We start from the raw sequence: 14,984 nt of genomic DNA on the forward strand, positions 1-14,984 counted from the left end.
TAAAAGTTTAGTTCTTAGAAAAGAGAAGAAATTATTGAATCAATAAAAGAAAGAGAAAGAGGAAGTACTTTTGGAGAAAATGATACATATGTATATATATCCATATACATACATGCACTTACATATGTGATTGTTTGTAAAAATGATTTTAAATCATGAGAAATAGAGAAAAAGAGAAAAGGAAAGAGATGTTGAAAAGAAAGAAGTATTTTAAAAAAATCATATATATGTATATATATATATATATATGAGATGCTTTTCATACCTTTGCAGCAGCATGTCAATCGTTCTCTTTGACCCCTCTGTGAATGAATATAGCATCACCAGATGATACACATAGACAAACCTTTTTGTCTCTTTTAATAGATTACACTTGATGGCCTGAGAACTAACTAACCTCTTTTTTTGTTGTTCTGTTTAGAACAAAGGAAAGAGAGAGATGAACTTCTAGAGAAAAAGAGTGGAATATATATATATATGAAAGTTAAAATCATAAGATAACTTGAAGCATTTCCAACTTCGATTTTTTTTTAGGCAAGAAAAAAACTTTGGCTCATGCAAGAGCCTATGCTAAATCTTTTGACGCATCATTGAAGAGTGTTCTTACTTTTGTAATTCTTTTGTTAAACAATACTCAAAATATTTTCATATAAACATGCAAAAGAATAATTATTTCGTCATGAAGATACATTTTAATATGTGCACATTCATAAGGGTTTTCCCAAGTTGAACAAATTACAACTTCAAACATCAACATAATAACAAAAAAAATTTCAATGCAAACACTAATTCTCATTCACATATTAATTAAAAAGTCAATCAACTATGCATGAAAATCATTTTAAGGATAAACAATATGCACATTCAATGAGCAAAGAATGAAACTTGTGTTGATCTTAGAAAGAAAAATGAAGTTTATTTTTGCTCATGCTCTCGGTGCATTCAAGAACAACTTTTTAATTCCAAAAAGTTAGAGCTACCTTGTATCGTCATGGAGAGATAAAGAAGAGAAAAGAAAAACAATAATTGAGGTATTAAATCAGGGAACGAAGCTTCTTCTCTAGATGATCCCGAAGCCTCTCCAAGTGAGCCTCCAAGGTATTGATGATGTCTCCCCAAGAGCTCTCTTGTGTTCCCTTGAACTATGAAAGTTGAAGAAAAACATGCTCCTAAGCTTAAAGAAGAAGAAAATTAAAGAGAGCTAAGGGAAGAACTTCCAAAATCTCAAATGGAAAAACTCTAAAGTTATCAATGTTTAGTTCATACTCAAGAACTGAGATTTTAGAGGTATTTATAGAGAGTTTTGGAGCTAAAATTCAAAATTTGATTTTTTTAAATTTAACAAGACTTTTATGAGAATTTCAAGTATTTTTTGAATTATTTTCAGTTTTTTAGTAGGCCTTAATAAAAGAGGATTGACCCTTAGCTCAGCAAACACCCATGTGGGGGAGTGTTGGCAGGCTAATGCCCACCCAAGAGAGCCTAGGCTGGGCACGGGCCCTATCTCGACCAGCGTTGAGGGTCTGACGCACTGTACGCTGTACATGCTGCCGGGTGCATCTTCCTCCCCATTGGCTCGTTTTTGGGCCAACGAAAGCGGTTTTGAGCTCCAGCCCCCTTGGATGGGGTCCACGTCCAGTTGAAAAAAAAAAAATTAAATGCATATTTTAAAGGGTAGAATGGTAGTTTCAATTTGAGAGGTTAGGGGCATGTTTTAGACCCGCATTTGGTTTGCCTGATTCTAGTTGATGGCCAACGCTCAAATCAAGAGCTAGATGGATTTCAGGCTAAAAACATATTTTTAAAAGTTTCAGAGAAAAGGTTAAGTTGAAAAACAAAATAGAGGTTTATGCACCCATGCGCGGCACTACATAGGGTTGGAAATTGTTATTTTGATCTCGACTTGGGATTTTGAGTTGAAATTTTTTATTTAGATCCAAACTTTGGGTTTGCATTTAATTTGGACCCGAGAGAAGCATTATGAATCAGTTTTCTTAATTTGGACTCGCTTTTGCCTTGTCAGGCTTGATTATGGACCTTGGCTTGTATTTTGGGTTGAGGTGTGAATTTTCGATCTAGGGATTTAGATCAAAATATGGGTTTGAAGTTGGATTTAGAACATGCATTAGGATTCGGATATGGGTCTGGAGGTCCGTTTGGGCTGAACTTGGGGCCAGGGTCTAAAATTGGATCCAAATTAGTCTAAAATTGAAATTGCTGAAATCATGTTTAAGTAAATGAAGTATAATTTTTTGGAAAAATTTAGAGGTGATAACACATGTAAAAACTAGCAAACAATATCCAAGTCTCCAAGAACTTGACCTCTATTTTCATCTCGTATAATATGAACCGTCGACATGTATTTAAGAGCTAGACATCATATCATAACATCGCAAAAGAACTACAAAGACATAATTTCTAATGCAAACAACTTGCAATCACGAATGAATCCATCATATGCATGTAACAAGAAAATGGATGACCCAGTCCAATTTCCATATTTAGAACCGTAGTCTGCAATCTTTTCACTCTTTGATTCAAAAGCAGAATCAACCGTGCACAGATTTATACAGAAAAGGCCATTGAAACATCACTGAAGGAACAATCGTCTTTTAATTTTAACCCATACAATGAATACATACCTATTTCATGTGCTTCTAAGTAAATAATAATAATGATAATCGCTTGTTTCGTGACTTAATTTTGCTTCATCATGTCCTCTTCACCCATCCATATGCACCTGTAGAGAGAGAGAGAGAGCGAGAGAGAGAAAGAGAGAGCCGATAAAATGGGAATGTATATCAAAATTTAGGGACAAGAAGTCCCCTAGTTATAATAACAAACCGCAAAAAAAGAAGCAAAAGAAAAAATATACAATACAACTCACAAAAACAAAATAAGAAGGGTGAGAAGAGAGTGGAAGGACGAAACGACACCATCACCCAGCCGCATAATGAGGACGCCGCCGCAGCCGAATGGCAAAATGAACATGTTTCTGCACAAGTTGAGTGACAGGCTTCGGCGAAGAGAATGTACTCTTGAATACCCTGTTGTTGTGCTCTTTTTAAATGCACCACCAAGATAAAATGAGTCATAATCTCTAAACAAGATCCTAGGAAACAGCCAAGGAAGAGAGAGAGATTAGTGGATGCTTATGTCTAACTTTAGACAACAAATGAATAAAATGCTCAAAAGAGAGAGAGAGGGAGAGAGACTAGTAGGCTAGTAGAGACTTTGATGAATCCTTCAGCACAGCCCAATTTAGTCGAAGCCACATGAGTAAGTATGATACACCAAACGGGCAAGAACCGAAAGGACGCACAGATGTAACCATGCCAAAATCGAATTCTCATCTTCTATTTATTTTTAGTGTACGCTATTCATTCACGTGGTCAGCCGCCCACCACAAGCATCTTTTCCATTTTGACTTTGCAGAAATCTTTTGGCACGTTTATTGAAAATGTATTTACGGGTATTTCTCTACTTTTTCAAAGACTATTTTGAGTTCCACGAGCACCACTAAGTGGTGCCGATCTTATTGGATGAATATGAGGAGTATTTCATTGTACCGTTCAACAAGAAGCACAAGTCATCACATTTTCCCATCACTCCTTGGGTTTGTTGGATAATACTCCCACTACGCGTCAACTTTCATGTGATTAATGGTTTGCTTACGATTTTACAAACGATTGAGAAGCTTTGGGTGAGCCCATGTCTGATCAGATATATAACTTGGGATTACATCGGCCAGTAAACCTGATCCCCTACCCAGCTCATGAACGTAATTAGACTGCTAGAAAGTGTTTATTTCCGGCGCATCTCTTTTATTAAAGCAAAGAATAAAGAAACCAAAAACCTGAGGAGGACAGCCATCAAGCCTAAATGCCAAAATCAAGCCATCAAGCATAAATGCATAGGTGTCTGACCTCTATCTCTTTTGATTAAGAATCAAAAGAAATCATAAGGACGTGTATGTCAGACCAATTAATTTATCAAGAGGGAGAGAAAATAACAATTTCAAGTGAAGCCTTTATTAATGCAGTAGTGTATGCTTATTTTTTCCATCTTTTTTGGGGGCTTTCTTGTGTTCTTTAGCGACTACTGGTTACTCAATTTTGTTATTGAATTCCCATTTTGTCGGCTTATTAATGCAGTACGAATATGTGCAACTTTCTCTTTTGCGCAACAACTTATACAACTAAGTCATAAATGCATGGTGTCTGACCTCTATCTCTTTCGATTAAAAGTCGAAAGAAATCATAAGGGACGTTCAGTTAAAATGCAGAGGTACCACATGCCAACCAGTGCTCCATCCAATTGGCTTGCATTAAATTTGTAAAAGGACAAGAGTTTGATGAGAAAGGAACTTCGCATAAACTAGTAGGTCCTTTGCCCAACTCCATCTCGCCTATACACTGACAAAACTAAAGCCACTGGCGCAACGTCAACCATCAATCTAGTTGTAGTTGTATAAAGGGTGGTAAATGTTTGGGGTCGAACACACTATATATTCATGTTTTGGGCCCCTAACAAGCTACCACTCCTGCAATGTAGTTTCTTGATCTGGCTAAATAAATTTTATATACTGGCAAAGTCAAATCGAACATTACTTTCAGCCATAGCTGCGGCAAATTAAACTCAATAGGTATGCGTTTGGAGCAACAAAATTAAAAGCCTGGCGGACTATTTGGCTTTCAAGCAACGATGTATACTTAAATTAATCTAAAAAATTTAAAGGGTTCAGCTCTTAGTAACTTTTTCATTTTCCATAACAAAGATTAGAGGATGATGATGCGGCCGCTTTAGTTTTGAAAATGCAGAATGATTTTTCGCTTTTTGAGAACATTAATTAGGTTTAAACAGACTTACCCTCAGAGTTTGATCGTAAGCTTAAAATTTTCAAACGTCCTAAGCCACCGATGATTGGATGAAATTGATGGGGATGGACAAAGGTGGCTCATAATGGTCAGCCATTAAAGAACACAACTAGAGCCACAGCTGGAGGCTTTTACGGCGAGATGGACCACCAATTATTTCCCTGCTACTTTCATTTTCCTTCTTTCTTTTCAAATCTGCGGGCAGCTTGGGTGTTTACACACATGGCCTGCAACTTTACATATTGCACTTACACTAAGGCGACGACCTTCTTTGCAAAAGAGCTTCAAACATCAACACATGTTTCTACCCAAAACATTGCTGATAAAGTCCGTGCGTTATAGATTTCATCACCAATTTGATTTTGGAAGAATTGCCCCAAAATTAAGGCAATAGTATAGGTTGATGGTCAATCAATTCCTTTGCTTGGCTGGTTCCTTTTCCCCCTACAGCCATTAGCTAGCAAATGAACCATCCGCCAGTCAATCAAATATATAGTAGCCTAGAAAACTGGGAAACATACAAGTTCTAACTTTATTTTCTTAGGTAGTTTTATATAACAATGGCCAAAGTGGATGAAAACTATATATCCACCATTGGCTATCGTTGTGTCCATATGGCCATCAAAACAAATAATCAGATATATGTATATATAACTGTTCAAACTCGTTAAGTTAGCGGACAATTAATACTTGAAGCACGTATTCATGGCTTTTTTCTTTATGAATATATAGTCGGATTTTCAATAAAAGTGCTACATATAACCATTCTCTTTTGGAGTTACTACCATGATATATGGTAGTGCTTTCTTCAGTATTTTATGCTCACGAGGAATCTAGTTGATTCCAGTTACCTGGTTCCAAAGAAAAGCTAGAAAATATAAGCAATCTTTGGAAATTGAATCAAATTCGTGCGTGCCACGGTAAGTGTTTTTAAAAAGTCTTCTCTTTCAAATGAATTTCATAAACATGTGACTCTAAACTAGTGGAAGAAACGGTGCAAGGTAGCCGGATAAGCAGAAGAAAAGGAAATCAAAATTGCACTCATCTCCCCGTACTGCCTACCACCTTTCATTAAATTTGCAGCTATTCTCTTGGACCTTGAGACAAGACAATTAATTGGCCCTGCTTGGTCCTTGTTTGATAGCCCGAAATATACTTGTTTATTGAAGTACTTGAAGTTCTATTTCCGTGATCATGTTTCTCTTCCATTTATATATACATTTATTCTCCATCATTCCACGAGAATTGAGCTGGAGCATTGAAGAGAGCTTAGGCTTTTCTTCGACTTCTACATGATTCATGAACTCGAGCAATGAATCTGGTTTTCTTTGAGTTCAACAATATTGATGCTTGTTAACAAACACGACCGTAATGAACGGAGAATATGTGGTAGTGGTGTAAGATGAAACCAGATGGATGGCACTGGTAAAACAGTCATTACCGTCAACAAAAATCTGAGGGGACCGATGTCTCTCCGTTCAAGTTTCATTTTTTATGGCAGTTAATATGGTAATCCACATATGCAAGAGAGTCTTGTGTTTTTTCTAATCGGAAAATCGAAAAACAGGGCGACCTGGGGTTCAACTCCCCTTGTTAATTTCCGTGTACTAGCTTTGATCTAAGAGACATTTTCCAGGTTATCACCAGGAAACAACGTTCATTAAGAAAGTTATAATTGGCATTCTATACAGGAAAATGTTGGCCTCCTATAAGTTTACTCTGTTCCAATTTCTTGCTCATCATACTGAATGCTAAAAGTTGAGGAGTTACATATTTGGGCTCCTTTGCTATCATTCTTAACATTAATAAAGACTTACATTAAGCATGCAAAAACTAGGAAACAATATCCAAGGCTCCAAGAACTTGACCTCTATTTACGTCTTGTATATAGCAAATCGTTGGCATGTATTTAAGTTGCAGTTCGACAGCAGTCTAACTGCTGTTCAAGAACAGGAAAGACCTGGTGTCTACCCATTTAGCAGAACCAAGAATTTGGAGATCGACACAGGCATCCAACATTGCATTCACATAACACGACACGACTAATCGATCTGCTTCTTTTCGTATTCTCTCTGTGCACAAACTTTGCTTTTTCTTTCTCCTCAATAACAAATGTATGCATTGGATTCTCGCATCATACAAGAATAATAAACTAAGTTCACGAATTATAACAGTTCGTAATATACCATTAGAACTTTTCACTGCAAGTGAACGGCGATGACGACATGGCTGATTATAAGATAAAGGCATATCTTGTGGAACCCAATTGATCAGTACTGATACGTCCCCCTAAACTCAGTCAGTGGACGTATGGACTGGTACGACTGCTGAAATAATAGAATAGCAATGTCAAAATCGAATTCTCATCTTACATTTGTTTTTAGTGTTCGCTGTGCGTTCAACAACGAACACATGGTTCACAAGCCAACTTAGAAGAAAGAGAAGGAAAAATAATGTCTCTTTTTCATTGTGCCGAACTTTGCAGGCAACTTTTTCACATTTATTGATAAAGTCATTGCTGTTTAGTAAGGAGCATTTTTCTGTGCTTTTCCAAAGACCACCTTCACGCCCGTGGGCTCCACGATTGAGTACCCGTCTCTGCATGGTGTATCATATCAGATGAACAATTATTTGTTTGATTAATTTAAAGACAACCGTTGACAGTTAGGTATTTCATCTTACTGTAAAATAAAATAACAGAGCCGAAGGCCCCCACCCTTCACCATCGCTTGAAAATACCGAGTCAGTGCTTCGGGTAACGCCACCATTATGTAGTTGAAGGTTAGCTGATGATTTTACAAGGGAAGAATTTGGGCTTTGCAAGCGATCGAGAAACTTGGGTGAGGCCATCTGTGACCAGATATACAACTTGGGGCCACATCGGCCAGCCGAGCCTCAGCCCCAACTCATGAAGGTAGTTAGACTGGTAGAAGTATATACTTGATTGCAGCAAATTTGAAGTGAATTGGTGATGCCTTACTCCTTCTCAATTAACCCCGTGAGCAGGCCTGAAGAAACACTATAATTAGCTACAGGTCTCTAGTGCTTAACCGTGTAAAAATTGGTATAATATACACAAATGCATGTCTGTTTGTCTTCACTCTCTCCAGCCATTTTCCAAGAGTGACAGTAACCATGGAATGATATGATCCATTAATTTGGTTCATTTCTTAAAGGGTCGTTTGACAGCAGGGACACTTTGTTAGCATTCAATAAATTTGTTCCAAAGATTGACTTAAAACTATTGTTCTACAAACATGCCCCAATCTTTGAAGTATGAAGTAGGTTTAAAAAACAGTCACAAAGTGCCACTTCTACCAAACAACCTCTAAGCACCTCTCTGTAGTAAACCACACAAGGACAGCGCAGAATGCAATGCTTTGTATACCGCGTCCATCTGTCCATTGCATTTCTAGACGTAGGTTTGGGTCGCTTTAAGATATAAAGAAGACGTGTCCCTGTTGTGTCCGCTGGAACACTTGCACTGACAAGCTTTGAGATAAGGGTGAACCCGCCGTGGAAAAGGGCCTACAAGTATATGCGACCAACCAAACTCTTGATGACTGACGGGGGAAAGTAGAGTCAACCCAAGTGAATCAGTCGGCTTACCTTTATATTAGTGAAGGAAAGTCATGCATCCTCATGGAAAGGGTTCATATGTCAGACCGATTTAACAAAAGGGCGAGAAATTGATACTTTCAACTCAAGCACTTATTAATGCTGTCATGGTGGAAATGCATGGTGTCTGACTCGTTATCTCTTTTATTTAACAACTTTTGAACAACTAGGGCACTTGCTGTCGTGGTGGAAATGAATAGTGTCTGACTCCTTATATCTTTTATTTAACAACTTGTACAACTAGGTCATAAATGCATAGTGTCTGACCCCTTGTCTCTTTTAACTGAGATTCAAAAGAAGCCGTAAGGGCGTTTAGTTAAATATGGAGGTGCTACATGCCAACCAGGCCTCCATCCACTTGGCTTGGATTAAATTTGGACGTGGGACCGGCTTTAAGTTATAGATGGTCAAGAGTTTAATGAGATTTGCAGAAACAAGTAGGTCCTTTGCCCAACTCCGTCTCACCTATACATTGACAAAACTAAAGCCACTGACGCAGCGTCAACCACCAATCTAGCTGTAGCTGTGTAGAGGGTGGTGCATGTTTGGGGTTGAGCACACTATATATTCATGTTTTGGGCTCCTAACGAGCTACCACGTCTCAAGGGCACCATACTTCTTTCAAGCACTCAAAACACTTGGGTTGTGTTCGGGGACAAACACATACCCACTTTTAAAACACGACCTAAAATCCCACCACAATTGTTTTGGGTTTGAGATTGGACGTGCAGCCCATTCCGGTCAACCATCAAATGGTGATTTTGAATATATATCAATAGAAGCCCACGTCGCTTCTTTCACTGGGAAAGGGAAGAGGGTATGAGATTAGTCTGATTTAAACCAGCAATTGATATACCTCAGTTTTATCTTATTAGCTGCGTCATTGCTTTAAGTGCAAAAATAGAGATCGGTCTAAAGCACGACATATTTCCACTTTGCTTAATAGAAAATAATCAGTCACATTCCCAATAGTTACTTTAATCGCTGGTCGCTGCAGATACAGTTTTGATGTAGGTGCACCAAATGGCTCTAGACGGATGCAGCGTTTAGTTGCTTAATTATTTTTTATTTCAGGAAAGGGGCAAAGATATTGAAGACATGACGGCGATGGCTTTAACTATGGCAGTGCTGGTTTGTCCAAGGAATACAACACCGACAGGGAAGCATTCGGTGGTCGCCTGTGAGACGCCATGGCAGAATCCTGCTTCGCCTTGTCGAAAGGCGTGGTCAGACACAGTTGGGGTTCACTTGTCAAACTGGGTTCGAGCGACGTTAGATTTGCCTGAGCTCGATATCAGCTCAACCATCTAAATTGGGGCAACCTTGCATGCTGGTCAAAAATAAACTAACCCGAGAACGAGCTAGCATGCAGCCGACTCAAAATAAGAAAACGAGACATTCCTTCTAATATTTGTGGATTAACTTGGGCATAATCCAGCCCAAGCCCAAGATCCTCATAACCTTCCCTACCTACTGCTCAATATGCTGAACATGAAGAGAGAGAGAAAGAGACTAGGGGCCGGCAGGGATCCTGACACTTTCTCAAAAAAAAATTAAAAATTTTACATGTAAATTTTAGAAAATTTCAGTTGTTATATATAAAATTTTTAAAAATAATATTTGGGCCCTTCTCAAAATTTATAAACATTCATTCTGCCTGTCACGGGCTGACAACTTCGGCCCGTGCGGCGCGGCAAGAACCTGATTGCCGCAAGCCTTCAAACCACCGAACAGGACGCAAAAGTAGTTTGAGAAAACAAGTGTATAAAGAATGTTTGTGAATAAAGAAATCTCGCAATGTATTCGCTTGAAGAATTAGTACATCACGAGAAAGATAAGTAAGGAGAATGATCTCGACTTTACTTATGTAGGATGGCCGAGGCCGCTTACAGGATTCTCATGCCGACCATCCAAAACAAGAAATCCCAATACTTGACACTTAGACCGGTGGGAGGGTACTCCCTTACAAGTAAACATGCATAAGCAAATGACTCAACATAAGCAAAGGAAGTACAATGCAAAACAAAGCAAAGGACTGTACAGACTCCCAGACACAGGGGAACAGGCTCCCCCCTTCAAGTTATGCGCCGTCCTCGGCGCCAGCAGTTTCATGATAGGCCTTGACTTCCAGCGGGTAGCGCTGCTTTATGCGGAATGCATACTCCCAGGTGGGGTTGTGTTCGCCTATCCACTTCACTTGGTACTTCTTCGGCTCCCCCAAATAGTTTGTCTTGTGCCGAAGAATTTCTTCCATCCGACGGTCCGCCGCTCGCTTGGTCGGCGGGGCTCGCTGCAGGATCGGGTCTCGTTCTGGAACGCTTCGCTCAGGGTCTTCCTCATCGACGTAGAAGGGCTTTAGGTTACAAACATGGAACACTGAATGCACCTTAAAGTCTGGCGGCAAGTCTAGCTTGTAGGCTAGCTTTCCGATTCTCTTCAGCACCGTGAAGGGTCCCTCATACTTGCGGATCAATGACCGGTGTCGACCACGGAAAATGCTCGTGCGATCAGGGTAGAGCTTTACGAGGACTTGATCACCCACCCGGAATTCCATTGGCCTTCGATTCCGATCTGCAAACTTTTTCATCTTTTTGGCGGCCTTGTGTAAGAACGCCTTAGCCATTTCCATCTGGTCCTGCCAATCGCGAACGAACTGGTAGGCAAAAGTGGGTCTTCCCTTTTCTTGGGCTGCAAGGGTATGTGGCATCAACGGTTGTTGTCCAGTGGCTATTTCGAATGGACTATGTCCAGAAGACTCGCTCTTCTGCAAATTGTAGCAAAATTGAGCTACATCCAACAATTTCACCCAATCTTTTTGATTCGCACTGACATAGTGTCGAAGGTATTGTTCCAACAATCCGTTGATTCGTTCAGTTTGGCCGTCCGTTTGAGGGTGGAAACTTGTTGAGAATAATAAATCCGAACCCAACAAACGAAATACTTCGCGCCAAAATTTCCCTGTGAAGCGAGCATCCCGATCACTAACAATGCTTTTCGGCACGCCCCAATGCTTGACAATATGCTTCACGAACAACTCGGCCGTCTTTTCCGCGGGACATTCTTTAGAGGCTGGGATAAATGTGGCATACTTTGAAAATCTATCCACAACCACAAGGATGGAGCTGAAGCCGTCAACTTTGGGCAAGCTGACGATGAAGTCCATGGAGAGGCATTCCCATGGACGTTCTGGAATAGGAAGAGGTTCCAGGAGACCGGCAGGCTTCTGGTTTGTTCCCTTGTCCTGCTGACAGATCAAGCATGTTTTCACATATGCTTCAACGTCGTCGCGCATCTGTGGCCAGTAGTAGCCACGTTCGAGTAGTGCCAGTGTCCGCTCCTGGCCAGGATGGCCAGCCCACAATGAGTCATGACACTCCTTTAGCAACTCTCGTCGGAGATTGCCCCATCTGGGCACGAACACTCGTCCGCCCTTTGCCATCAAAAGTCCATCTTGTAGCCAAAATCGTCGCGTCTTTCCCGCCTCCGTTGTTTCGACCAAGTGCTTGGCCACTGGGTCCTGCTTCATGCCTTCTCGAATCCGCCCAAGAAGAGCACCCTCGAGTTGCGCTTCGGATGATGCTATCCGGGTAGCTGCCAACTCTGCCTTCCGACTCAGTGCATCGGCTACGACGTTTGCCTTCCCTGCCTTGTACTCCAAGGCGAAATTGAATTCCGCAAGGAATTCCTGCCATCGAGCTTGCTTCGGACTCAACTTCTTTTGAGTCTGGAAGTAGCTTGTGGCTACGTTATCAGTCTTTACCACGAATTGGGACCCCAATAAGTAATGCCTCCATGTGCGAAGACAATGAATAACGGCTGTCATTTCCCTTTCATGCACGGAGTACCGTCGCTCCGCGTCTTTCAGCTTCCGACTCTCATAGGCAACTGGATGACCTTCCTGCATCAAAACTCCACCAATGGCAAAATCTGATGCATCCGTGTGGACTTCAAATTTTCTTGTATGGTCGGGCAACCTGAGCACAGGCTCCTGCGTCAGGGCCCTCTTTAACTTGTCGAAGGCATCTTCTTCGAGCTCTTCCCAAGCCCAAGTTCGGTTTTTCTTCAACAAATCAGTGAGAGGCGCAGTTATCAAAGAATACCCCTCAATGAATCGTCGATAGTAATTTGCCAAACCAAGAAAAGAACGTAGTTCTGGTACATTAGTTGGCGGTTTCCAGTCTTGAATTGCCCTCACCTTTTCGGTGTCCATTCGCAGCTGACTTTTTCCCACAATGTGACCGAGAAAACTGATTTCCGGTTGGCCGAATAGGCACTTCTCGCGCTTCACATAGAATTCGTTTTCCTCCAATACCTTGAACACTGTCCGCAAGTGTTCCACATGTTCCCTCATGGATTTGCTATACACTACAATGTCATCAAGATAGACTACCACGAACTTATCTAAGTACGGATAGAATATCTTATTCATTAGAGTCGAAAAAGTGGCTGGGGCATTCGTCAACCCGAACGGCATTACCAAGAATTCAAAGGCACCGTAACGAGTGACGCAAGTGGTCTTTGGCTCGTCGCCATCAACAATCCGAACTTGCCAATATCCTGATCTGAGGTCTAACTTGGAAAACACTTGAGCTTTGCCCAGTTGATCAAACAGATCTGCAATCAAAGGTAAAGGGTACTTATTCTTCACCGTTACCTTGTTCAACGCTCGATAATCCACACATAGCCTTTTGGAGCCATCATGCTTCGCTTGGAATAACACTGGTGCACCGAAAGGAGCTTTGGAGGGTCTGATTATACCTCCAGCTAGCATCTCATCCAACTGTCGCTGAAGTTCTCTTAATTCTGCAGGGGCCATTCGATATGGTGCCATTGCCGGGGGTTTGGCACCAGGGATGAGTTCGATGGCATGATCCACCTCGCGTCGAGGTGGCAGCCGTCTAGGGAGCTCCACAGGCATTGTTCCTGCGAATTCCGCTAAGACAGGCGCAAGCGCCTCTGGGACCAAACCAGGGGAGTCATTAGTTACTTCCCTGATTGCCACCAAGTACGTGTCTTCGCCGTGCTTGAGGCCTTTCTTCAACTGAAGGGCAGATATCATTGCGGCTTTGCCCTTATCCCTCTTTATCGATGTTACTGGAACCATACAAGGGGACTTTTCATCCATGATACTGATACTGCGTGCGGCATTGGCACCATTTTCGCTGTACTGAGGAGCTCCATGCCTAGGATCATCCGGAAATCATCCATCGGGACCACCGAGAAGTTGGCCCTTCCTAACCAACTCTCAATCTTCACAACCGCATCCCGGGCCACTCCGTGGATGGGTTTGGCCTCTGAGTTCACCGCCTTCATGCGTAACTCTCCCCTCTCAAGGGTTAGGCCCAGTCTCCTCGCCTCCTCAACTGAGACGAAGTTATGCGTGGCTCCCGTGTCTACCATAGCCAAGGTAGGCCTTCCATTTACCAGGATTTCCAAGTACATGAGCTCGTTAGAAGGTGTCGCTGTCACCTTCGCTTTTTCCTCCCTTTTTATGGTGTTCAGAAGTTGAAGTGCACCCATCTTTGGTCCTTCCCCTTCTTCACCTTGTGCCGCATTAGCAGATTGCCTTGAAGAGCTTGCCTGATTGTCCCTATTTACACGCTTTGGACATTGCCTTCCTAAGTGATTACCATCGCAAAACCAACATTTCAACACTCTATTCTGAGAGTTGTCGTTTCTGTGAAAGAAAGTTCTTCTTTCGACTTGGTGCTGAGTTGATGGTTCATCTTTCCGTTCCCTTCGATCATCTTTCTTTCCTCCATGGTCAGGCTTCCTCGACGGCTTGAAGGCGTTAGTGTAGCTCTTGCGCTGAGTATCAGCCAAACGTTCTGCTACTACATAAGCATCCTCCAAGGTCTCTGAATTACTCCTTTCCACTTCGGATTGCGCCCATGACTGCAGTCCCAAAATAAACCAGTTCAATTTATCTTGTTCTTGCATATCTGGCACATCTAACATCAGCCTTTGATAAGCCCTCACGTAATCTCGCAAGGATCCGGTATGTTTTAATTCACCAACCATCCGATAGGCATGGCGTGTCGCATTCGGGGGCATGAAGTAAGTTCTTAACTCTCGTTGAAAATCATCGAAAGTGTCTATTGTGCAGATCCCCTTTTGAATGTCGAGCCTTTTCCTTCTCCACCATGCCACAGCATCGCCCTCTAGCAACATAGCCGCAGTCTTGACTTGAAGGTCGTCCCCCATAACGCCTTGCAAGTCCAGGTAATATTCCACTTGGAATAAAAAGTTGTCGATAACTCGACTATCCCGAGTTCCATTGTATTTAGCTGGTCTCTGAACGTCGACCCTTGCTGGCCGATCGTTACCTCCACCTACAGAGATTTGTCGCTGTAGTGTGCGGTTCTTGACTTGAAGTTCCTTGACTTCAGCCTGTAACGTGGTCACTGTGTCTGTCAGTGCCCGATTCATGGCCAGTAGGTCGGCCATTTGTTCCCGCAGTACCTTCATCTCGTCCTTCATTTCCCCGAA

Source organism: Nymphaea colorata, chromosome 11, assembly GCF_008831285.2.
Source record: "Nymphaea colorata isolate Beijing-Zhang1983 chromosome 11, ASM883128v2, whole genome shotgun sequence".
In the NCBI taxonomy this organism is placed as follows: Eukaryota; Viridiplantae; Streptophyta; class Magnoliopsida; order Nymphaeales; family Nymphaeaceae; genus Nymphaea; species Nymphaea colorata.